Consider the following 25,902-nt stretch of genomic DNA (forward strand, 5'->3'; position numbering starts at 1 on the left):
TTCCTAAACTAAGTGAACATTTACTATGGAAAGTGAGCATTTTTTTTTCTAAGAGTAGTGTGAAATTGATTAGATATAAAAAAAAGTGCATAATAAGCCTTTCCCTTCACATCCTCATTATTTCATATTCATTTCTGAGAATATTTTCATAACATTTCAATGTTTAACATTTCTTTTAAAAGAAGTCCTGGTTCCTCTGCATTGTGAAATTGTGTTGTAATCTGTCACAATCTAGTACAAATTACCAAATTAGAATATATTTCATAATTTTACATGCCAGGCTTTACCCCGAAACCTGCAGAATATCGTTCTTAGCAGGTGAAACCTTTTAAAAATTGTAAGTGAACATTTTTATCCCCTTTTTTCTGATGGTTTTTAATGTACAATGAAATAATTTTATGTTAAAAAATTGGGATGATTTTGAGATGATTTCTGTGCATTGGAAGCATTTGTTTCCTTGAAAGGATAAGCTGGAGCTATTCCTCTGGAACAGAGTTTCTCAACTAGGGTTCCTCCAGAGGTTGCTAGGGGTTCCTTGAACAATGAGCAGTTTGTGCCTCTCAGTTCAGTTTAACTGATATGAATGATCATTTTGGCTTTCTGTATGTGTGCCATTCTTCCCACTGATCACTACACTAATGTACTAGTTTTAGGGGTTGAAAAGAATAGAAAACTCTGCTTTAGAGTCTAATTTAGTAGCTGGTCAATTTTGTAATTTTGTTTTTGTTGATCTTATCTGTTAATTACAAAATTCAATAAAAAGAATGTATTTAAAAAAAACAAGATTACCATGACAAATAACTAGAGGAAGATGATATTTTATTATGAAAATTGTTTTATTTTACAGCTTTTAGGGGTAGATTTACACAGATTTACAGTTATTGTTTTATGCAATGCCCATAACATCTTTACGGGGTTCTTGTTGTACGATTGTGATGTGTAGATTTCTGAAAGTACTAAATGGGGGATTTATTATATCTGTAGTGCATAAGGAAAAATAACAAAGTAACCCGTAGGAAAAGTTGTTCAAGTTGTTTTGTTGTTTTTCTAGCCAAATATAAAGCAATTTTTTGTTTGCTTTTGTTTAACTGTATTGAAGAGGGGCAGTTTGATATATAAGATTCTATTGCTCTGCCATTTGGCTTAAAACAATGCTTAAGAATACATATGACAACCATATTGTTAGTCTGATTAAAAGCATCAATAGATAGTAACACTGGGGGATCAGCTCAGAATGGCCTCATGGATAAAGTTTATTGATTGTGTTGTATTATTTTGTGCTTCTCAAGTGAAAATAAATCAGATCTTATATAAGTGGAAAAAGGAAGAAAAACAATTATAATAGGAAACACACATGTTCACTAACAATATAAATAAGCATAAAACCAGCTCAAAAACTCAAAAGTTAAAAAATGAGAATGTTAGAGATAAAAAAACTCATCCTTTCAGGGAACCCCTACTATAATCAGTAAATTCACAAGTCACAGTGCATTAGCGCTGTGGTCAGTAGGAAGAATGCCTTTTACATTGTCAAGAAACACCGCTCTATAGTATACACCTTTCATCTAATTCTTCACAAGGACGGTTTAGCAATATCAGTTTTTAATGTATTGAAATCCTTCCATTGATCTTTGTGGTTTTAAATCCATGTGTTCTCATGTAAATAGTATACCAAACCCTTTTCTTCGAAAACAATAGTAAAGTTTGTTACACACTTTACATGAGGACATAGCACCATCTACTGGTGACCAACAAAATAATGCACAAAAGATCATTTAGGAGCAGGTTAACCATCATAACCAAAAGTGCAAAATACTTTAACTTGTAAAAAAAGTAAAGGACCAATGTTTTATTTTTTTTTTGGCCTTTAAATGTTGCATTTTGTGCCCTAGGTTTAGGCATTTTTACCTGCAGTTTCAGGTAATATCAATTATAAGCTCTTGTATATACAGTACATAATTGCTTGCATTTTAGTTTTTGGTTTGATGAAAGTATGTAAAACCCTTGTTGGGTTATTATTTGCTGTGTACCAGTGGGAAGACTTTCCTTCACTTCCTGCCTAGAGATGTAGAAAAATGTGAATTTGTGTTACAAAGAAAGGTGACAAAAACAGGGACAATTTGCTCTTATCTCCTGCTCTGGTGACAGCTCTAAAACATTGGATGTGCCATTCATTTCTGTCCTCTGACCATGGCCACCAGGACAATTAGAGACTGAGAACATACCAACTGGGGACACAAAAAGCAATAAACTTCACCAGTGTTTTAATACTTCACTATTCAAAACTAATGGCTAGATACACTTTAGGATCTTTAGTATAGGTGTCCTTAGTTCAGGTGAAGTAGAGGTGGGGTCTGTAAAAAAAGCGTTATGTGTTCTAAAGGTCTGAATTTTTGAGCTTGTTAGTTATTGATACTTGGCCAATGTTTAATTAGTATATATAGTATGTGCCTCACAGAATTTGTTTAGTTAGAATGAACTTCTGCTGTATATTGGAAAATGGAGAAGTTAACCAGTTTCTTTTTTCACTTAGCTTTATTTGGAATCTAACATGTTGGATTTTGGCCAAGATGATACTTGTTATTTGTCAATGCACTCTGTGTAATAAAAAAACAAAACAAAATGCTGACAACTTTTCATGTGGTTTGTGCCACTTTGACTTTTTCTTTCTGGATTACTTATTCCTTTAAAGTTCACTGATATTAAGGTAAGATACATTCACTGACATTTACTCCCCATGGTCCTGTACAGAAAATCATCTGAAGTCCAGTAAACAGATCTTATTTTCTATTATTTATGCCATATGCATAATATACTTACATACAGGGAAAATGAATTAGGTATTTCAGAATAGGTGTCAATTAGAACATTTAGGAAGTGTGCAAGGGGAAACTGTGTTTTTTTTAACCTCAGGTATTGAGGGTATGGTGTTCCCTTTTTATAAGCATTTGTGGTGTCATGCTGTCAAGATCAAAAATACTGTCTAAAGCCTTCAGGAAAAAAGGTGTGGATGTGGAGTCTGGCAAGAAGTTTATAAAGACTGTCAATTATTCGCTATTGTTCATTCTTTAGTGGAAGACAATCTACAAGCCCCTTGGATTTCAAACAACTTCTGGTTTGTCCTGATCAATCCAGAAAATGGAGCCAGGATCTGCAGGTGACTGCAGTCAGTGAATGATGTCAAAGTGCATGCATAAAAAGTCAAAAAGAGATTGAAAAATATTAGTCTGCATGGTAACATGTCTCTAAAAGAACATTAGAGCTAGCCTACAATTTTTTAGTGTGCATGTAGGCAAATACTAGTCCTGCTGGAAAAATGAGTTATGAATTAAATTAAAAGTACTGAGCAGTAAGAGAAAGTTGTTTTAACAGTATATTAACTATATTAACAGTAGTCATGTTTTGCACAAACCAAAGATATTTCAGGAAAAGAATCCCATACCAACTATGAAGCATGGTGGTGAAAATGATATGAGTTAAGGTTGCTTTGCTGTGTCAGGGCCTGTTTAACTTGCAGTCATCGAGCCTGAAAAATTCTGCATCATGTCAAAGAGTGCTTGATAGATCTGTGAGGCCATCTGTCAAGAATTAGAAACTGATCTTTTAGTTATAACATCACGGCCTACACAAAGGGTGAAGAAGACACCAGATCAGAAAGAGTAGAAGGACATGGCAACGGCATAGATACTATGGATGGGGGATTTTAGGAACTCTATATCACTGTAGAAAATCAGATCCAGAGGTAAGTGTATCATAAAAAGCCTGTATTTTGTCTATACTTGTGTCTATACCATGGGATCAATTTTATCACAGTTTACAAATACACATAACTAGGTTATGAGATCTCCAGTGCAAGTGGATACTATATTAATTTAGACTATCCAGTGTCATCAAATCACCACTGAAGGGTAAAAGCTTTGAGAACCCCAAGCAATGTCCGTGCTCCTCTCTGGTGCTGACACTTTCATCTCTTTCAGTCTTTTCCAGGAGTGTATTCTTGGCGACTTGGCGACATGTGAATTACCTTTTCCTGGCATGGAATCATTCTAAGACTGAATAATGAGCTTCACATTCATAAATCAGTGTTCACACATACAAAATAGTGCTGAGAACCAGGGATGTTATTTGTTGCAGAAGGACAATGTACCTTCTGCAATGTACCAAACTCACCTGCCTTTTCTCAGTTTTCTCTGTAATGTACAATGAGTTGCATATGCACAGCTCAGTGTACAATCAGATCAGGATTTTTACTTCTTTCTCCCCTAGGACTACCTTGTGCTGCCCCTCCCTCTCAACTGCTTTGAACGATAGCTCTTAAGGCTATGTTCAGACTGGCAATGAGGCTGCAATGTGGTTACCACTTCCTCATGCCAGAGATCCGCTGCCTCAGGGGAGACAATACATGCAAATTCTCTCCATGACAGCTCCCTGGAAAATGAATGGTGGTGGCAGTGAGTGGTCCAGTACCACAGACTACTGCCCACTTGCAAATCTGCAGAATATCGTTCTTTAAAAATCAGTGCTGTGGTATGAGTGACAGAGCCAGGAGCCAGGCAGGAAAACTGGATCCCCAGACAGGTCTGAATATACCCTGACTATATTTTAAAAATTAATTGTCCAAATAAGACCACATTATAATTTAGGGTGCAAAACATACCGGTAGAATATTATAGAAGCATACTGTCTGTTATCTTCAATGGGCAAAAAAAGAGTCACAGATCCCTTCAGGATCAGGGGATCTGTAACCCCTTAAGTGTCACCCACCTTGCAGTTCCCTGCTGCAAGCACCATCTCTGCTTCAGGGTCCAACTCTCTGCACACTTCCTGGTCCAGGTCATGTTATTCTCAATCAGCTGCTCCCTAGCCTCAGAGGACTAGGGTGTTCGCAGATGCACTCCCTCTGCTGGGAGGCATGTGAACAACACCTGAAGCTATCTCATCACCAGCACTCACCCTGCTGGTGGGGTTGGTGCACTCCAGTCAGCCATTAACCAGTCTCTTACTTTAGCTCCTGCAAATCCAGCTTCTGTTCCTGTGACTCCAGATCTAGTCCCAGTCTCCATGCCACCCTACTCCATATTCCAGGTCCCCACTCCTCCTTGCTACGTCAGTCACCCCAAGCTCTGTCGGGGATTTATTAACTAATGTCAAATCCAGTTTGAGTTGAAACCCTGGAACTTCCCCACAGAATGAACAAAGGTGGCCTATTTAATTTACCTCCTGACAGAGGAGGCCCTGGCATGGGCATCGCCCCTTTGGGAGAAGGGGGATCCTGTTCTAAATGATTTTAACACCTTCCTGCAGGACTTTAAAAAAGATATTTGATAAACCTGGCCGAGCCTCCTCAGCCACATCAGAAATCCTGTGCCTACATCAGGCCTCTCTCTATGTTGGCCAGTATGCAGTAAAATTTTGAACACTGGCAAAAGAGTTGAATTAAAACAACAAAAGTTTTGTGGCAGTGTTCTGGCATGGCCTCGCAAGCCATATCAAAAATGAACTTGCCGGTCGAGACCTCCCATCTACACTCGATGACCTGGTATCCCTCTGCATTTAGGTGGACATTCGTTTCCAGGAACAGCGCAGGAGACTCAGAAAGTCCGGCGTCCTATAAAATTGGCTCCTAATTTCCGGAATCCTCCTCCTCTGGCGATAGAACCCATGAAAATAGATCAAGCTCGCCGCAGGGACCAGAATGTCTGCATGTATTGTGCCGGAGAGGGCCACTTCAAATCTAACTGCCCACAGAAAGACCCAAACACCAGTGCCTAGGGAGATTGGGGGAGGGTCCCCTAGGCAAACCTATTTCCTCTCCACCTACCAGGATTATGTTTCCGGTACAGATTTCATGCAAAGGTCACTGTTTCTGGTCCCAGGCCTTTCTGGACTGCGGTGCTGCAGGACACTTTATAAACCAACATCTGTTGTCACAGTACCATATTCCAGTGGTTCCCCTATCAAACCCTTTAGTGGTCTCTGTAGTGAATGGGACAGTCCTGCCTGGCAGTATTCAGCATGACACCGTGAAACTTACCATGAAGCTCGAGGCTTTACACACTGAAACCATCTCCTTTCTTGTCATCTGCAGAGCAGTTCATCCTGTCCTGCTCGGGTTGCCTTGGCTCTGCAAACATGCTCCAGTTACTGAGTTCCGGAGACATACATTCGTGGAGTGACACCTGCTTCCAGGAGTGTCTTCATAGGCTACGTCCTGTCCAGCAAATCTGCTCTTCTGCTGCTTCCCCCATACTGGGGATTTGCGGACGTCTTTAGCAAAAAACAGGCTGAGACACTACCACCACACCGTCCTTATGATTGCGCCATTGGTTTGGATCTTGGCTCTTCTCCTCCTCAGGGTAGAGTGTACCTCTTTCCATCCCTGAAACAGTTGCCATGTCCGAATATGTTCAAGAGAATTTGGAGAGGGGCTTTATTCGCAAATGGTTGTCCCCAGCAGGTGCAGGTTGTTTCTTTGTGCAAAAGAAGGATGGTTCCCTACGTTCCTGCATCGATTACATGGGTTTAAATAAGTATACTATCAAGAAGAAGTACCCGCTGCCCCCTATTTTTGAACTCTTTGACTGACTTCAAGGGGCAACTGTGTTCACGAAGTTGGAATTGCGTGGCACCTACAATCCGATCCCCATTCGTGAAGGAGGTGAATGGAAAACTGCCTTCAACACCCGGGATGGCCATTACTGATATTTGGTTATGCCATTCGGGCTCTGTAACACATTTGCAGTTTTTCAGAATTTTGTGATTGATATCTTCCATGACCTCCTCTATACCTGCGTGGTCGTTTATCTGGATGACATCCTGGTCTACTCCAAGGATCTGCCTACTCACCGTTCCCATGTCAAGACAGTCCTGCAATGCCTTTGGGAAAATAGACTTTATGCCAAATTGGAGAAATGCCAGTTTGAGCTCTCCAAGGTCCCATTTTTAGGCTACATCTCTCAGCAGAAGGTTTACGTATGGATCCCGATAAACTTTCAGGGGTGCTTGAGTGGCCACAACCAGTAGGGCTAAAACCAATTCAGAGGTTTCTTGGCTCTGCAAATCAATATCAATTCAATTCATTAAAAATTATTCTACATTAGTTGCCCCAATTACTTCAATGACCAAGAAGGGGAGAAATGTAAGGTCTGGTCACCGGAAGCACTCCAGGCCTTTCAATCACTAAAAAAGGCATTTGTGTCAGCTCCTGCTTTGGTTTGCCCCGACACCTCTCAGCCCTTCTTTTTGGAAGTGGATGCTTCTTCTATCAGAGTTGGTGCAATCCTGTCACAGAAGAATGCTTCAGGCAAACTGAGATCCTGCGTTTTTTTTCTCGAAGTTCTCTCCCGCCGAGAAGAACTACACCATTGGAGACCACTCTCAGTTAAGCTTGCCCTGGAGGAACAGCGACACATGCTGGAGGGAGCTCAGCACCCAGTGACCATTTAACAAGAATCTTCAGTATTTACAGACTGCTCAACGCTTGAACCCCCGCCAAGCCCGATGGGCGCTCTTTTTCTCCAGATTTGATTTTTTGCTCACCTATCGTGCAGGCTCAAAAAATGTCGAAGCGGATGCCCTGTACCGTTCCTTTGAAAAGGAGGACCCAGAACCAACTTTCATCATTGACCCTGCACAAATCGTGCCCCTTGCCCCAGTCCGGCAGGACCAGATCCCTCCAGGGAAGTCATTTGTTAAAAAATGGCCAGCGAACCCTGACCCTTCAGTGGGGACATGCCTCCAGTTTTGCTGGTTGCCACGGGCAAAACAAAACCTTGAAACTAATCAGCCACAAATACTGGTAGGCAAATCTAAGACAGGAGGTGAATGAGTTTGTGGCTGCTTCCACTGAGTGTGCCCGGCACAGGGTGCCTCGCAGATTCCCCCGCTGGTCCTTTACAGCCACTTTCAATTCCTGAGCAACCATGAACTCACATCTCTATGAACTTCATAACAGATCCTACATCCTCTAATGGGTTTAAGACAATTTGGGTAGTGGTGGATAGATTCTCAAAAATGGCCCTTTTTACCTCTACCTGGTTCTACACTATCTGATTTGTGTTTCCAATGAACATGTGTTTGAGAATCTAGGGATGCTTTGATCCAACTGTCCCCCAATAATTTGTACAACTGAATGTTTAATGTAAGCAAACTCTTTCTAATTAATATTGAAGCCTTATTATATTTAATTTTGTTCATGTAGGAGTAAGTATGTGTATGTATGTGTACACATACATATATATAATTTCGCTCTTTCTGCATCAATATGTAATAATGTAACAATAGTTTATTTTTTCATTTAGACATACTTTTGGTCTCAATCCCCTGAGGAAGCCAAGAGGCGAAACGTGTCGGGACCCTGAGATAAATACCCTGACATTTTGGTTTACTGTTCAAACCATCTATCTGTACAGTTTGTTTAACCTCAAACCATAAAATAGTGTAGTTGATGTATGTTAGAAAAAGGATTCAAATATTGTGTGAATAAATTTTATTTTTCTAACAGAATTGCAAGTAAAGGCCTGCTTTCTCTCTTACTGAGCTTTATATTTAGACTTATTCAGGCTTGGCAACTGTTAACTTCAATTATTTAAGGAGTCCCTCTTGGTAGAGTCCCGCTCCCCCTTTCCCTTCACTACGCAAAATGTTTGAGGCAGTTTAGAAAAAAAACGTTTAGCTTTAACTTCTTGCTATCGAACAATCTAGAGCAGGCATGTCCAAAGTCTGGCCTGGGGGCCAATTGCGGCCCGTGTTCAAATTTCTGTGTTTCAGATAGCAAGAAGTTATAACTAAACATTTACACAGAAATACTGTCTACAGAATACATCATTGGCACGCGGCCCAAAAGGGGCATCAATAGAAAAAATTCAAACCCAGCACAATCCCTTCTGAGAAAAAATCAACAACAATGAAACAAAACCCCCTAAAAGGTCAGTCACACATTGTGAATGAGATATCAGCTGCACAACATTAGGGTCACGTTGTGGGGAAGTGGTCTTCCTCTGGGAGCGGCCCGGGGGTTTGCTTTTGCCAAAGGGAAGGGGAATACCTAATTTTGGCTCCCTTCTTTTTTTTGCAAGCTACATTCCAGAGGACCATTTATGGCTAGAATTTTTTTTATGATCAAGAGAGGAGCACAAACAGCCCATTTTCCTATCAACAAAGGCCCTAAGCCTTTAAAAGTGTCTGGTTTAAATATAAGTCACAAATCAATGTAAAGGAGGTTACAAATTTTATTATAGACTTTGACCCATACCATATTAGCTTTGGGTCACACCAAATATGGAGCATATAGAGCATAATAACATCTGATTTGTGCAGCACTTTCTGGCCTCACATGTCTGTGGGGAGTCTTGATCACACTGACACAGCACAGGGAGGAGTTTCTTAAAGAGGCAGAGGCTAATTAATCTCAGCAGTAAAGGAGGCTGGTGCTGTGACTTTGTACCAGATACCTTGTTACTCTGGATTGTGTCTCTTGTTATTTCTTGACCTGACCCTTGCTTGGACTTTGAGTATGTTTGTTTGCTGCCTGCCCTGAACATTAGTACCTGGACTTTGACTATGTTCCCTGCCCCCCCCCCCACCTTCAATGATAGAGTGTTGCATGGTTTAAGCTGCGTACACACCTGCAATTTTTCTCGTTGGAAAGGATCTTTCACGATCCTTTCCAACGAGAAAAGACTGCACGATGCATGAACGATGCTGTACATACAGCACCGTTCATGCTCTATGGAGAGGGGAGGGGGAGAGCGACGGAGCGGCACCCTGCTGCGCGCTCTCCCCTTCCCTTTCATTAGGATCGGTCGTCGTCCATCGTCCATGGATCCGCCAGGACGGTCGTCGGACGATGGACGACGACCGACTGTACACACGGCAAATTTTCGCCCGATAATTGGCCGATACCGATTATCGGGCGAGAAAAATTTGCCGTGTGTACGCAGCTTTACTCTAGGACAAGTAATCAACCAGATAAAGGATAAGATATTAGATTGATCACATTTTATGGACTGGGATTTCTACTGGGAGAATCTGGAAAAAATAAAGTAAACATTTTGATGGCATTTAGAATCAATAGATTTGGAGAGGCTTCTACTTTTCCAACAGATTAAAGAACAAAGGAAAATTAGATTGGTAATGCTCCTGATAAGAAGGTGATAAATGTATACCCAAACATGGCAATCCTTTAGTCGAAAAACAAAAACAAAAGTGAAATTATTCTGAAAAATGGAAAGGGTGTCAGGATGCAAAGACACATCCATACCACTGAATTTGAGGAGTTGACCTGTAGACCTGGTATCTGAGGGAAGAAAGCCAACGTCTGAATAACATTAGGAAGAAAGAGAAAATGTGAAGTAACATGAAGTAGGATATCATCTGCTAATAGGAAAATGGGGTGAATGAATTCCTGAATACCTAACAGTAGCACAGGGGTTGTTGAAACTTCTATTAGGAAAAGAGGATCAGCAAAGCACATTTACTATTACTATTTATAGATATACTTAAAACTCTTTTAAATGCTTGTATACAATCACAGCAAATTGCTGCAAAACAGGTCATAGGCGTTTATAAGAGTTTTTCTTAGTTTTAAGGCAAGCTTTAAAATGTTTGTATAAACACATAAAATGTGGTAGAAGCATTTATATGCATTTGTAAAACAGTCCATGTAGACCCAGCCTTAAGCTAAGAGTGAACTGCGCCACATTCTCAGTACCTGGTCACTAAATTTTTTGTAAGTTTATATCGCCATCTAGTGTATTTTTTATCAACTGCATTGATTGCATTGAAAAAGCATGGATACATTTACATTTCATTTAAATTAAGGTTTTATATATAAGGTTATATTATAGTGTTATTATGTTTAATACAAGTTATAGCAAAAGCCTGTACCAGATCTCAGAGTAAAGCAGATATAAAACAACCCTTCACTGTTATAATACAGCAATATAGCATACAAAAAGTTCAAGGCAAACTGGGGTGCAACAGAAGAATAGGGGAGATGAATCACTCACGCCATATGTAGCAGGTGTCACACTTACCTCTTCCTCGTTTGAGTGCCAGCTCTTCTTTCTTGCGGACAGTGCTGACCTCGGGTGCGCCTGCTCTTCGAGGTTTAATGTGCCTTGCCCCTTCCACTGGCCATTCATTACATAGTCTCTTGATAGTCCCTGGCTATTTAGCTGGCTAAGACACAGTGCTTAGTGTTGGAGCAGCTTGTCTCCACACCTGAAGTGTTTCCCTTTTCAGCTCCTGTTCTAACCTATTGTTGTCCAGTCTTCTGTTCCTCTGCCTGTTCCCTTAGGCAGCTTCTGTCTTGCTGTTCCACTGTTTACAGCATTTTCCTGCATATGTAGCAGGTGTCTGCCTGCCTTCCTATGTGTTTTCGGTGTCACCTGTATCGCTTTGTCACTTTCTGGTACCAGACACCTGGCTTTGTTTCTGACCTCTCCTGTTTGCTGCCTGCCTTAACCCTGGCTATAAATGATATATATGGCTATAATACTCTCTTGTTCACTGAGTTGGTACTTTGCACTGTTCTGCGAACTCTGGTGTGTCCAAGGACCGCAACCTGGTATCCGTCTTCAGCGCAACATCCTCACACTAGAGGCTCTGGAGAAGACAGGGCTGAAACTTAGACACTGTGCTTACACCCCCACCTAACAGAACATATTGTCCTTAGTGGTTCCATCTCTCTGAGCTTGACAGTGGGTCAACAATTAAAGATATGAGCCATCAACCACAAGTGCAAGTACAAGATAGGGGAAGGTATGGTGGGTAGAGAGAGGGGGAAAGTCTGGGTCACCTCTGATCTGGGGAGTCCTAAAAGCAGTTTGACCTAGAAGGTTGTCATCAAAGAAGGTGTCAACAAAATCTCCTGGAAGGTTGTGAGTAATATTGGATGATCACATTTGCATAGACAAAACCTTTTTATCATGGAGATTGTCTGCCAGCTTCAGATTAATGAAATTAATGAAGTAATCTTCCATTTTATTGGGTAATAGTAGGGGGAACCAGACCACTGAGATTTTACAAAAGCTGTGAATATGAAAGTTGGGAGTTTTACTTGATGTTTGGTATACTTATAAAGTTTAAGAAGCAATAGAGTCTGAGATGCGTCTTTTCATGTGCCGCTCTCCATTACCATTTCATACACACCCAGAATAGCTTAATTTGTTTGCATTCCCACCGAACATGAAATAGAACCCACAGACCCAAACAAAAATGGGAGACTTCTGGATTATTTTTGGTTAATTTATGGGGTACTATGTACCAACACAAAAAGAATTCATACATAACTGCATTCAAGATTGTATTGTGAAATGATGAGCAGTAGTTTCCCAAATTGGTTCCCATTGTTACTTGTTTAATAAGTGGCTGATCTCCATCTCTTAGCTAGTGATGTAAGAGTTGGAGGGACTGAGTATATTATATCTGAGAGAACTTTACCAAAATGCTTTAATTGCAAATATTTGAATAGATTGGTTGGGGGGGGGGAGGGTGCTTTGTATATCAACAGTATTAAGTATTATTATCTCAGGCTTAACAACCCTTGGAAATCCACCATGTAAAATGGCCTGGATCATCAAAACATGGTAGAAACGTAAAGGAGTATCTGTGAAGACATCAACCTCCTAGAATATTTGAGCATACCCCACACCTAGAGATAGGAGAAGTCCAGAGAATAGCTATAGGGGGGATCTGTTTGAGCAATATATATATATAGAGTCAATAGCTACAGGGGGAATTTGGTAGGATTCTAGGCTTACCCACAGGGGGTATTTGAGGCTGCAGGATAGGCAGATAAAGGGGCTATTTGGGCCACCTGATATTAATGTGCAATGTTAGAAACTTCCAGGCCCCCTGAGATTTTGGTAGAAAAAGAATCTTCCTGGAAACCCTGGATCTGAATCCATCCCATATTGAGTTCAAAATTGTTCACAGAGAAACTGTAATATGTGGGAAGGACTGATAGAATTCTGAAGAGATATAGTAGCCTAGGGAGAGTATCTGTGTTTAAGAGTGCTATTCTTCCATGCAAGGAAATTTGATGTTTTTTTCCAAGATTCTCTGGTGGATATGAAACAATTGTCTGTGTATAGAGACTCATTTGAGGCTGTGAGAATGACCACGCTGGGACATGGGACATGGTGGAAGGTTTGGAATATAAGAGCTATGTTTGTCAGCAGTGAAGCGAATGACATTATGTGAAAACAGTCAGATTTTGTGATGCTAACCAACTCCCTGCAGCTGTCTGTCTTATCATTTAGAAATAGAATAATTCAGAGATAAAGGGGAGAAGACTGCATATCCACAGCGTGAGATCTAAGGCACTGTTGCCTTGTCTTGGGAGATGTGGGGTAAGATTTGGTTTCCCCTTGCTAGAGGCTTTGACATGAGGAAGCCTCTACTAGGATTACGGGGTCCACTGGCGCCATGCTGGCTTGGGGCCATAAATCACATAATTCTGTCTGGGGGGCAACTGTGTCCTAGTGCCTTCACCATAATGCTTTATTTCTCTATCATACCATATGAAGCTGATCAGTTTTGAGGTCTGGATGTGTTGCCAAAAGGGTTAACAGAAGCAGCATTCTGCTATACAAAGCTGTTGGATGCTTCTAGGTTCTGTGCATAGCTGCTTGTGTTTCCCCCACACAAACTACTTGCTAGCTCAGACCCTGCTCTGTGAATTAAAAGTAGGCCAAGGACCAAACAGAGTAGCAGGAGTTTAGGATACTGGTGGTTTTGCATGTACACAATGATGTCATGTAGTATGATATAATGTATTTTTTGTCATATTGTGTTTTACAATCTTTATAGATGGCTTCCTAAGTGCAAATCCTCCCCTGCAATCACCACTGCGGCTGTTTCTTCTATTATTTATCACTAGAGGGTGTTGTAATACTAGTTTCTATAAATTCCGCTTTCTTTAGTATGCAGTGCCAGTCAGTGGTAGCGTTTCTTTAACATTCTTGTCAAGCACGCTTAGCAAGCTGCATTATGAACATCCTTCTCCCAGCACTATAATAGCTGAGCTAATTGTGTACCTAGGTAAAAGCAAAAATAATGTAAAACCATGACTTATTTCAGGATCATGATCCCCAGCACTGATGTGTGACCATCTTGACCACCAAAGGACTAGCTCATAGCCTGAAAAGAAAATATTAGCTAAAAGTCAATGATGCTTATAGCACAGAATATAATATTTCTTTAAAGTGACAATTTTCATGATACGCATTAAAATGTATACATACTCCAACACATTTGTCTACATGCTCAAGAGGTGGTATTTCAAACACTACCAATACCATACTAAGAACGGAGTGCTGTCTTCATTTTCATCTTCCGAACAAGACACTAAATTGTTCAGCTAGGTAAAATGTAGTAACGTGAACCCGTAATAATCTCAAACATATAATCTTATGCTGCAGACTTTACAAAATAGAGCTTCTTCACATTTCCCAAAAACATTTATTAGCTCTTATTCTCACTTCTAGCTCCATTGGGTATCTGCTGTATAGCTGTATGGTAGTTTATAGGATTGTGTATCCTTATTTCAATGGGTTTCCTGCACTTTATGAGTATTCAACGTCTTTATACCAGTATACTTGTATTTATATCCTAAATCCATGTCATATTTATGCCTTTTTCTAGTAATTACCATATGCATTATTGGTAATACTTTACACACAGTGTAATATTGTAAAACTCTTGAATGAGCTGATTGTTTATTTAAGTTCTGTTTTTTCAATACAATTTAGCACAAGCTACATACAAAAACATGTTTTGTTAGCTAATTCAACAGAATTAAGGTAGATGAAGACCAGTTATGGGGCTTGATTTATTAAAGCTCTCCAAGACTGGAGAATATAGACTATTGTGGGTGAACCTGGATGATCCAGCAAACCTGGAATGGATTTCTTAAAATAATTTGCTATTATTTGGCAAATGTTTTAAATCTTGGATCAGGGCCCAAATAATGGTGGGAGCAGCACGTGCCTTTGGGATGGTGTTCATGACCTCTCTGCCTTTGTCATTTGGGAATTGCTGATTCTTACGTATTAGGCTAAGTTCAGTGACTACATGTGTTCCCAACCCAACACAGATTTTAAGAAAGGCTCAACCCTATCTAAATACATGCTGGATCCCAAAAAGTCCAGTGAAAGCCAGTAGTACCTAAACTGCACATCCAAGATTTTTTCTCTAACTCAAACCAAATTTGAGCAGGAACACAAAAATTGCACTCATATCCCTAATGACTTTTTTGTACATCCATATCAAACATATACATTTAGGAACAATTGTATCCTTTCAATTGTATACTTTCTCTGAGTATATGGAAATAGAAGGATTAAAGGTGATGTGTTGATAATTTACTGTGAGTTTGATTACCCAACAGTCTAGACTGTGATGCTGGTCTGTCTCAGGGGTTCAGGGGATCGGCATGTAAAATTAGGGGTTAGATGGGGGCAGTACAATGCAGGTCCAGACAAAGTTTATTAGCCAGAGGTAGGTAACCATTCCATGTGGGCATTGGACATCTGGATAAACCTAGACTGGTAATAAGCAGAAGGCCTTTTGAGTGAGTGGGGTCTGCTACATTATTTGTCAATTTAGTGAGAGAGGCCACGATGAAAAAGCTAAGGATAAACCTAAGATAGTTGGTAAAACCCAGAAAAAGCAATTACACCTTTAGAACACTGGCTTGGGGCCAGTTCAAGTCTGGGAAAACCTTGGTCAGATCTGCCCTTTCTTTTAGTCAACCTGGATTATGTTTGCACAAAGTCAACAGTTCCAAGGTCACTATAGAGGAGCGCAGTCCATGCAGTAGGTAAAATACCAGAAGCTCAGGATGGGCAACTCCCAAAACCTCAACCCCAGAAGTTTTCTGTAAAGATCTACCCTACTGTAGGGGTGTATTATCAATAGCCAAAATGCAACACGATCCCTCCAGGAGTTCAGAAGGAATCCCTTGGAATGGGGCTATAGGATAATCCAAAAAATTTTCATACAGCCTCACTGTTCAAGAAGGCTGCGGATGTGACTGAGTGGGAAAATTGTAACTGGTATTAAGAAATAATAATTATTATTATTAAACAGGACTTATATAGCGCCAACATATTACGCTGTAGCTGTAAATAGGGGATGCAAATGACAGACTAATATAGACAGTGATAAAGGAGGAGAGGACCCTGCCCCGAAGAGCTTACAATCTAGTAGGTGGGGTGCGAGTAGATACCTTATTGTGTAGGTGGGGTTACTCTGGCCTCCCATATAAATACATATTTGGGCATTCATTGACTACCTACTATTAATAATAGGAGACTAGCTTTTATACTGACTGCTTCAATACTGCCATTAAAAGAAATGTCAGCAGAAAAGAGAAAAGCATGGAGTCAACACCTCCATACTTAAGAGGTTGACAATGATAATGGGTTTAGATTGTTCCCCAATAACAGGACAAATTTTATCCATAAGAGGGTTGTAATTAAACTTAGGGAACCAATCTAAAGGGAAGGAAACTAATATCATTTGGAAATGCGGTGTTTAAGTATGGATGACAACCCACTCTGGTCACAACCTCAGATACCAGCAATCTTCCATTTGTACTTACATACAAGAATTACCACAATGAACATCAATCAGTGTCTTTCTGTCCCCCCACCTAATACATGAAAATGTAGAGGCAGAAGGAAGAGAGAATTCGCAATCTCTAGTTACACAAAGATCTTTTCCACTCTGTTTCTATATTTGTTATTAGCATGATTATTTTGTACTAGAAGACTAGAATAGTAAAAGTGAGTTCATGGATGCAACCTGTTTTTTCTACATATTTACCAATATCTGCAAACCAGGCTTGTTTTATTGATTGTTTTCCTTTAGTCTGGTTCAGACCTCTTTCCTGTATAAGTTTGAAGGACAGTAAACTTAGAAATTCAGAACTGTATATTGTAAATAAACGTTGAGCCTTCCATTTAAACTGTAGAACACATAGATTACAAAATAGTCTCATAACTGTCAATGCTTGTTTCCTAGCAAAATTCCATGGACTTGAGAGAAAAAATGCTCTTTTGTGTTCCATTTTGAAAATACATCCTGTAAAATACTGACTTAGAACTGTAGTGATTTTTCTCTATCACCTGTGTTCTTGCTGTCATGTCCAGCTAATGAATGTACTGTGAAAAGGGATTCATTCTACTAGATCTTTCTTCAGTAGACAGCAGCAGGCAAGTCCACTTCAAACTGCAAGTTATTTGTACAGACATTACCCAACTATCCTCAGTGGTCCTTAATGGGTATATAATAATAAGAAGGCTAAATTGTTACATTCCGTAAAAAACTTTTGTTGAGTGACTGCATGACTGCTTCTCTAAATGTGAGGGACGAGAGGTGGGCAGACAAGAGGTGGCAGTCAATTATCTGACTCTTCACAGCTACTGAACATTGAATTACATATATCCAGAGCATAGGACAAACTGCTGGAATGAAAAGAGTCACAGGTCCCTTGAAAATCCTTACAATGCACTGTGCCTTTTTGTATAACAGATTTAAGCCTGTGGTTTCTATTATAAAAAAACACAGGCATATGAAAATCAAAGATTCCTTTACTTAAGCCAAGAAAATTCTTGCTCCACCAAATACCTAGGTTCTGATGTAGGGAATGAGCTAGACCCTATTTGTTTAGGTATAGATATCGAAGTCAAATTGCAATACATGAAAAATTATGTAATTACAAAACTGATAATAGGCTTGTCACTAAAGTAATATACACATACTAAGATCTTATATCCTATACAAATCTCAGCTCTGTTCTCAGCAAACCCTGTAATATGACCAGGTTGAATCAATAGACTTTAGATGAGCCCCAGCCTCGAAACTGCTTACTGATTTTACTATCCCAATTTAACCATAATCTACACCAGGGGTCGGCAAACTCCGGCTAGGCCAGATACGGCCTAGCCGGTAGTTCGTTCCGGCATAACGCCCCCTGGCCTATCCGGCCTAATGCTAGCAGGCAACCCGTGGCTCCAGGGCCGCGGGTTGCCGGCGGATTGGCCAGGGGGCGTTAGGAACTACTGGAGCCTGAGTTGCCAGAGCTCCGGTGACACCTCCTTGCTGTGGCTCCCCTATTTATCGCGGCCGGTGTTGTTACTTCCGCCGCTGTGGGAAATAGGGAACACTGCCTGAAAGGAAATCCCTCTCATCTGCAATGCATACCGAGGAGAGGGGTTTCACTTCAGGGGGCGTTCCCTGGTGGTGGGGGGGCCATTGGGGTGGAACTTAGAGTCCGGCCAAGTGTGCTCCCGCCCACCCCTGAAATGGCCTAGTGGACAAAAAAATTTTCCGACCCCTGATTTACACATACAAAAAACAATGACAGGAAATATGAGTTTACTACCAAATGTATATGTAACCAGCGACATGGCCAACTTTTTTACTTATAGCGCTATATGTCATAGTCTCTGGGCCTTTTGGTAATGTCCCCTCCTAAAGCACTTCCATATAGCTGCCATCCAGCTTTATAGGGTGCCCTGTTGAGTCCTAACCCCAACCACCACCTCTATTTGTAACTGTCCACGTGACCTCTTTTAATTACCTCTACATTTACATTGACATTGTCTAAACAGAGGGAAAGAGTCTGGAGAAAACCTCATTGATGGAAATTTGACTTACTATTAGGATTCTTAAGCCCCCTTTCATAAGTTCTGGACAACAAAGAGGTTATTGTTATTTAGGAAAATTCCTTACTCATTGCTAACAAGGCTGTTAGTACCCTCTTGGTTGAAATCAAAGGCTGCTGTATTGCTGGGTAATAGAGGGTACCATTTGGCAACCAATAGCTGGTATGCAACTGTACCTGTACAAGACATTTTTTGGCACAACTGATTCCCTACTGAACCACACATTTAGCTCTATGTGAAGAAAAGCTGCTGAACTGCCATTTCCAACTTGTTAGAAGCTGAAAAATGCTCTCTTCTGCTGTTATGGGTAATTCGTATTCTTGTTGATTTGATGTACTGTACTGTTTTCAGAATGTTCTCTATATGACTGCCATTTAGAATTTCTAAAATATCTGCATGGAGCCATTATGAGTAGTTTGAGAAATGCATAGTTGTTCATTCTGTGAAATTCAGAACTTTCCCTATCTTTTATACTAAGCAACAGCCAGAAAAAATAGAGAATAAATGATGGCACCTACTGGAATTCAGAGGATATTAGGAGAAATGCCTTATTTCTAATAAAATGCAGGTATAACAGCTTTGTATTCCAGACTAGCATTTTCAAGAATCAAGATTATGAATAATTCCAGCCAAATCAGAAAGGATGTGAATAAATAAAAAAACAGATCTTTCCATACTTTAACCCTAAGTTTAATAATTAAATCTAAGTCCTAACATTGTCTTGGTTCCAGGTATTGATTTTTAATGTATAAATCAATTGACAAAATGGAAGCCGACACTCCAGGATCCAGTTCAATGTGGAACTAAACTAAGAAAAAAAAACCCACTCACCTTTACTTCCATAGATTCATCAATCCCTCAGAAGTTTTCCTGGGTTGGGTTCCGCGCAATCCTGTAATCCGCCTTCGTCCTGGGGAGGAAGTACTGGGAACCGCCATCTTTTTTATTCATCTTCCAGCTTCTGCCTACATCACCTGATCTTGCACTTCGCAGGCACGACATGGTGACATAGCCTGCTGTAAATGGGGGAAAAAAGAGTGCTGATCTCACTGTGCATGCGTGAGATCTGCATTTTTTTCCCCATTAAAAAAAAGCTCCTTCTGCGCATGCTTGAAATCGGATCAGCTGGAAGCCTCCTGGGATACTCACATCATTCATCCCAGGAGGCCTATGGCTGCTCTGATTTGTGCTCCCATTCTGCTTTTTAAAGCTTTAACTCCTACCCCTTAAAAAAGAAGGTAACTCTTACCTTACATTAAAGTGTTGTCTAGTCTTTCATGTAAAGTAAAAATGTTAGTTTAGGTCCACTTTAAGTGGCCTACTTATTTATTCAGTGGGTGAATTTCATGAAGTGAATCATAGATAAGTTCACCCCCTTGTTTCTAAAGTAATTATCTATGTAGATGGTGACAGTTCTTTAATATCTCCCTGCTAATTAAGAATAACTCTTTAGTGATAAGTCATAGCCAGACACCATGAGATTTTCAATGTCAAGCATCACTTCTGACCACCAACGTGATAATAACTTCTTGGAAAAATCTCCCTTACATGACTTTTCTTTGGGTTTGAAAGATATGTCTCTGTAATATTTATCTCGGAAATGTTCCTTTTCCAACCCAGATAAAGTGCTTAGTACAATTAAGCTTATTTGTGCAATTTTCACCCTCTATTCTTTGTCTTATTTAGCAAATCAATATATATTGAATTGTAGTATTTAAAATGCAAAAGACATGACACTGTAACCAGGATTAGTGCCAAAGACAATCAGAAAAAGTTGAATTTTGGTTTAATGCAGTAGACCTATGATAGCATACTCTAGAAATGAAAAAGGAACTGCTATATATTTCTCAGTGTTCACTTAAGGTTGTTAATGTTACATTTAACTGCAGTTTGCTTAAAAAAATATATAAGCCAAAACTTAATACAACCTGTCAAATATCCCTAGGTAGGGCAGAGCATGATATCTAAGCGTTTGCTGCAACACTTATTTATTACACATTTTGGATGCAAGCAAGCATTAATATTAGAAAATGGCACCCCTTAGTCTTAGTATATATAGGGGTGTAGTTAAGGTTTAGATATTCTATATATATATTTATAGATATATTAGATATTCAAGATAGTATTCTTGATACTTGGTTTCCACTGGAACTGATGGTGGGCTATCTATTACTGCAGAGGAGGTGTTTGTTAATTTTAAGATAACAGCCAATAACTGCCCTGATGCACCACCTTTGTGACCTATCGCATAAATGAGTGCCTTTTTAAGCAGGTAGATTCTAAAAGGTAAATAGTTGGAGAACTTAGTGAGGGGTCACTTCTAGCCATTGGATGCTGCCAGATTGACAAGACGGGGTAGACGGCCCTGAAGGCGTCTGAGACCTGGTTATGCTGGGATCCAAAACTTACATCCAAGGGACAAGATCTTGCAGGTGCTTGAAGTTGGGACTGAGACTTTGAGGGAAAGTTCCCTTTTGGGTTAGATAAGATTTTCCTGGTATTACATCAGTTTGTCAGTTGTGATTGAGTCTATTTAGTACTCTTGGAAGTGGACTGTGCTCAAATGACACTGTGCCTTCTTTACCCTCTCTCCTGTGTGTTGGATTTACAAACAATCCCTTACAAATGAAGACCTTTAAGCCTTTGCAAAGTTCTCGTCACCCTACTTTGAAGGACCCAGGTACAATCTGGTTGCTCCTACATGGGTGAGCACTACAAGGGAAAGTGCTGACCAAATTTACAATAGACAGTAAACTCTTTAAGGACCTGGGGGTCAATCTGTGGTCCCATGGCAAATACTATGTGGACCTTAGGTGTCTAAAGCGCACTAATTTTGAGGTATTCACTGTCTCTGCTTTGTTGTTGTGGTTAACTGGTCGATGCAGCCTTGGTTGCTGGCCCAGTTCACAATACTCATTGAATAATGAGCTGTTCATTGTCAATGCTGTGGTTGGGCACACTGCTCACTGACTTTCTGCTTGCTGAACACTGCTTTACTGGACTTATATGCCACTTACTGCTTGGCTCTTTCTTATTTCTACAATATAATGATTTGGATAGGTGCAGACTGCGTACAGTAGGCTGCACTGATGTGTGGCATGTGTGCAGGAACCAAGGAAGAAATAAGTTAGGAATTTTTGTGCAAGCCAACTAAATTCTGTGTTGATGTCCCTTTTATAAGGGTTAGGTATAGGGTACACTCACTCACCCTCTTCTAATGAACCACTTAGTCTCTTTAGACATAATCAGACTTTTATTGAGGTTTATGAATGTTGCAAATTTACCAGAGTGTATCTGTTTTATTTTATATGTATGATAATTTAGTTGATAGTTATGCTTCTATAGCTTTTTGTACTATGGGAGGAAGTAGAGATGAACTAATATGTTATGGAATAGTACAGTTTTCACAGACAGTGAATTCTGCCATCAATCTTTTACATTTAGCTTGGCCTAACTACAGAATCTATTCCAATTCTTTTTGAAAAAGGCTTTAGTCAGTAGTTTTTTTTTTTTTTTTTTGCTACACCTGACTCTTTGACATGCTTTTAAAAGGGTCCAGAGGAAATAGCAGCTACAACCCAACTAAAAGCTAAAGAAACTTTTACACTTGAAAAAATAAAGCTTAAATACACATTAGCTATTGGCACAATAGGTTGTTTCATTTCATGTTTCAGGGTTTTTTTATTTTCTTTTTGACTTTTTTGGCAGACACAGCCACTGCTTAGAGTACCCTCCAAATTACTTCCAAAGCACTTTGGTCCCAATGCATTCTCCTCCTGTCCCTAGTTTCCGGATCTCTCCTGTTGATCCACTTCCAAAGATTGTCCAGAGCTCCAGTATGAGTGTATTGATTGTGCTTTACTGCTATTTAGTGTACATTCTCAGTAGGTACATGTTATTCTGTTTAAGCCATAGAGACATTGTTGTGTTCAATTTATATTTTTATGTAGTGTTATAACTGCCTCTGTAGAGCTATTGATCTCTACCATTCTGTACCTGTTGGTATTATTGCTTCATATCTGTATAGTAAATATCAGTTACAACCACTCTGTGTTTAGTCATTTGGCTAATTACTTAATCTAATTTAATTTTTGGATTAATAAATGCTTTTTTTTTTTCACCAGAAGCAGCACATATTTACCCCACTATTTCATTTTTGTTTTCAGACAGGAATTGAGTGAGAGGTAGAGGTCATGCATGTGAAAGTGGTAGGGGGTAAGCCGTTTTATAAAACAAAGGCACTATCTATAGTCATTGTAAGTCTGTCTTTTTTTCTCAAAATAGCCATGTGGAAAAGCAGAAAAATACTTTTTCTTCTTTCTCATCCATTGCACCGTGCAGCCAGTTGTCTGCTAATGAGCCATTTTCCTCTAAATCGGCCATAGCCACACAAACATTTGGAGGAATTATTTGATCACACAATCACTGACTTGCTAAAACTGTATAATCTTGGTCATATGCAGACATTACTTTCACATATTAGAGATAAGAAAGATGGCACCATGACCACAGAATAAGGGGAAGCTATAGTCATGCAGAAGTTAAAGGACATCAGTCAGCAAACTGGGCACCGGCAATGAGGAAGGGGCACATGATAAGGTAGTAAACTGTCTGTGTTTACCACTATTTGGAGTTGATAAAGGGAGGTAAAACAACAGCAAAAAAATATTTTGGTGAGGGGCATCATGCAAATGACTGGTGGGAGTAGCCATTCATTTACATGAGCCTGTTTTGCCTCACACAGGTTCTTGTAAAAATGTAAACCCCCTTGTACAAGTTTATGGCCTGTGCCTGTTGCAGGTACCCACTTGCTATTGATTTGCAGAGAAGACCATTGCTGCACCTCCACCAACATGTGTAATGTAATGTGTTTGAGTACACATGATCATGGCCCACTGAGCTTTAGGCAGAGATAACACTGCATCACAAAAAAATAAATATTGTCTGCTACTTGGTCTAATACATGTGTCCTATACTAAAACAAGTGTGCTGAATCCAAATCTGAACTCCGATTTTGTTTAGGATATCAGGATCCTAAATTAATTTGGGTACCAACATAAATGCCTGCTTTCAGTTTAGCATCTGTTATAATAAAAGTAAGAGTTTGAAAAACTTATGGCTTGAAGAAAGAGCAGGCAGCTCTTTCTCAGCAAAACTGTAGAAACCAAGGGCCATAGCCTGCACTCCATTCTCCAAACTTGGACAGTCAAAAAGACAGGCAATCACCCCATTTTATACTTATTTTCCCCAACTTTTTTCTGTCCACCATTCTTTGCTTCTTTGTGATTATGGCACTAAAAGAGGTTCTGTGGAGCTGTGGTCATATATGGAGATTAGTGCCTACTGATTTATTTATGAGGAAGAACTTGTAAACAGCCTCCCTCCTCTAGTTCATGGCCTTGGCAGACACACAATATTATATTATATATCTGCTTTTCCAAGTTTGCAGATTTTTGTTAAAAATGATTATTTCTCCTATTATTACTTTGCTAAAAGGAATTTTAGATGAACACAGATAAAGCACATTTTCAATATGCCTGCCATGACCTCGTCCTTTTATTGAGAGGGGCTTGGCCTATCCAAAAAAACCCTCATTATTCTCTTTTAGCAAGCTACATTTAAAGGCCAGGAAAAGTGCATTATACTTATTATGTCTTGGTACGATACAATTTACATAAATTCAGTGTAACCCTCCAATTTAGAATACACAGACTTCACCTTGAACCCACTGTAGGGCTAAACCACATCTCTAATAATGAGTCAAAAAACTGTTATTTGTGATACTGAACTACTCGCAAAGTGCATTCTTTGTAAATATTACATAAAAGATATCGCAATCTGCATGAGGAACAGCAGAATATTTATTGGAGTTAGATAATACCAATGAACCAGAAATCACCTCAACTCTTCTATTAGAAGAGTTAAATATTACCCAGGAGGGAAATCATTATCTCATTTTAGAGAAGGATGTTGTGTTAATTTACTGAAGCAAGAAGCTGCATTAATAAATCTGTTTACAACAAGCATGATGAAACATCTCATTTATTAATTGATTTCGTTAACATTTAAAAAGCTGCTGTAAAATGATACACAGCGCACTGAAAAACATGAAATTATGCAGATTAGTGCCACTATTTCTTAAAATTACAAATTGGAGATTTTAACTTTTGTCACATAGTTTGATTGGTCATAAGTGTAATAAAGCAATTGGCATAAATAAAATAGTGACAAGTTGAATATACCGCTTTTTCCCTGGAAAAAGAAAACGAAGACAAACTTGGGTGAATTCTGATTTTGTTCTCATTTGGAGCTACAGCCTTCAGCAGAATCTTTATTATTCATTATTGTCTGTTGTGATAGCTGTTCCCCTCATTGCATGCTGGGTACATCCACTGGCCCCTATTTAAATACACAACAAATGTGGAGAGATAAATATAGAGTTTTCTTGAGTGACATGCAGCCCTTTTTTGTGTTGTGTTACACCATTTATATTAGGATATAAATTCTCATCAGTTTGGCTACTTTCCATGTCCATAATCATTGAACTTAGGTTTACAAGAATTACAATTTAGTAAAAGTTTAGCAAACACGTGAAGCATAGGCAGGTGAGCCTATATTAACATTCCATTGGTGTTTATGGATAAATGTATCTTTCTCCTCAAGTATTTTGCTAATGTTTTTTTTAGTCATATAGTCATATATTAGTTATATACATATTCTTTCATATTAACGTGCCCTGTAAAGGCGCATTCTGTAGGCAGTATACAGTTGTGCAGAAACAGAGTAGAGAAGTTTCACACTCTGAGCTTTGAATTATTAAAAGCCTCTTAAGATCTATGTGTTTCTTTTGAAAAGATCAGTTTGGCAGCTAGAAAATGAAGAATTTGTTCCAAAGACCATGCACTTTATGAATGATTCACTGGAGACAATAAAACCTGCCAACGCTCGTCACAAAGGGTTCTTTTATCTAGGAAACCAAGGGGGAGAGCAGAGTTAGATGTCAGTAGGTTCTCACAGCAACGCTCACAACACAGGACTACAAGGAGTGTCAATGACACCCAGTGGAGCACAGCAAGAACAGGTCAGAGAATGAGCGCCAGGTAATTTTATTATAAGCTGAAGGCATTTTGTAGCTCACTCAGCATTTATCTATTCTCTAACCACCACATAAAAGTGATTTGGAAAAATAGATGACCTGATAAGGTGGTCTGGGAGATGGACCTTT

General features: G+C 39.5%; 1 long non-coding RNA gene across 1 annotated transcript in view; it reads left to right on the plus strand.

The window, feature by feature from the left end:
- The first annotated feature begins 268 nt into the window (after positions 1–268).
- LOC140336718 (uncharacterized) overlaps positions 269–25,902 on the plus strand; it is a 94,366-nt gene continuing 68,732 nt past the window's right edge. The window contains exon 1 of the long non-coding RNA XR_011921933.1: positions 269–337. This is a non-coding gene — a long non-coding RNA (uncharacterized lncRNA). The remainder of the gene's footprint in view (positions 338–25,902) is intronic.

This window comes from Pyxicephalus adspersus, chromosome 8 (assembly GCF_032062135.1).
Source record: "Pyxicephalus adspersus chromosome 8, UCB_Pads_2.0, whole genome shotgun sequence".
Lineage (NCBI taxonomy): Eukaryota > Metazoa > Chordata > Amphibia > Anura > Pyxicephalidae > Pyxicephalus > Pyxicephalus adspersus.